Here is a 1,499-nt window from a genome sequence, read left to right on the forward strand (position 1 = left end):
ACACGAACAACTGCATTCAGTTCTCCTGTTTGAGGTGAACCGGAGACCGTCTCTATGTCCGAATCCCATTGTCTCCGTTGAAAACCTTAGGAAGACAGGAATTGAACCTGCACAGAAGAGATCAAAGCGCTCCATACTCCCCTTATATTACTTCCCAGTAGGGTCAGCTAAACAAAAGCTATCGGGCCCATACCCCGAAAATGATGGTTTAACCTCTTCCTCTACTAAATGAGCCCCGTCACAAAACTAACGTTCTCCTTAAGCCTTCTACTAGGAACAACCATCACAATTTCAAGCAACCACTGACTGCTAGCCTGGCCTGGCCTAGAAATCAACACCCTTGCCATTATCCCCTTCCTTTCAAAATCACACCACCCTCGAGCTATGGAAGCTGCGATCAAATACTTTCTCGTCCAAGCAACCGCCTCCGCATTAATCCTCTTCTCAAGCACAATCAACGCACAGTTCACCGGACAATGAGACATTCCGCGACTAAGCCACCCAACAGCCTCCCTACTACTAACTACAGCAGTCGCAATAAAACTAGGCCTAGTACCCTTTCACTTCTGATGTCCAGAGGTCATACGAGGCTCACCTATAACCACTGCCCTACTCGTCTCTACATGAATAAAACTCCCCCCACTCACTCTTCTTTTCTTAACTGCCCCCTCACTGAACCCACTCCTACTGACAACCGTGGCCATTGCATCCGCAGCCATCGGAGGGCCAACAGGACTCAACCAAACACAAATCCGAAAAGTCCTAGCTTTCTCATCGATCGCCCACCTAGGCTGAATAACCATCATCCTCATATACAACCCCAAGCTAACATTAATAACCTTCTACCCATACTCCTTAAGAACCGCCTCCATTTTCTTAGCCCTCAACACAACCAACTCCTCAAAACTATCCACAATAATAACCTCCTGAACAAAAATACCATCACTAAACGCATCCTTGACGCTAGCACTACTATCCCTAGCCGGCCTGCCCCCACTCACTGGCTTTTTACCAAAATGACTCATTATCCAGGAACTAACTAAGCAAGAGATATCAACCGCAGCCATAATTATTTCAATACTCTCCCTACTAGGTTTATTTTTCTACCTACGCCTTGCATATTGCTCCACAATCACACTCCCACCAAACACTACAAGCTTCATAAAACAATGATACAATAACAAATCCACAGGCACACCAATTGCTACCTTAATTTCTCTGTCAGTCCTCCTTCTCCCCCCTTCTCCCGCAATCCTGACCGTTACCTAAGAAACTTAGGATCCCCTGCCTACCAAACCGAAGGCCTTCAAAGCCTTAACTAAGAGTTAAATCCTCTTAGTTTCTGCCCACACCACTAAGGCCCGCAGGACACTAAACCTGCACCATCTAAATGCAACTCAGATACTCTAATGCAGCTAGGGCCTCCACGATAAGCCTAGACAGACGGGCCTCGATCCCATAAACTTCTAATTAACAGCTAGACGCTCAAACCAACAAGC

General features: G+C 46.6%; 1 pseudogene; it reads left to right on the forward strand.

The window, feature by feature from the left end:
- Positions 1–228: 228 nt before the first annotated feature.
- LOC129782975 (NADH-ubiquinone oxidoreductase chain 2-like) lies at positions 229–1,269 on the forward strand (annotated as a pseudogene).
- The last annotated feature ends 230 nt before the right edge of the window (positions 1,270–1,499 follow it).

Source organism: Falco peregrinus, chromosome 21 (assembly GCF_023634155.1).
Source record: "Falco peregrinus isolate bFalPer1 chromosome 21, bFalPer1.pri, whole genome shotgun sequence".
In the NCBI taxonomy this organism is placed as follows: domain Eukaryota; kingdom Metazoa; phylum Chordata; class Aves; order Falconiformes; family Falconidae; genus Falco; species Falco peregrinus.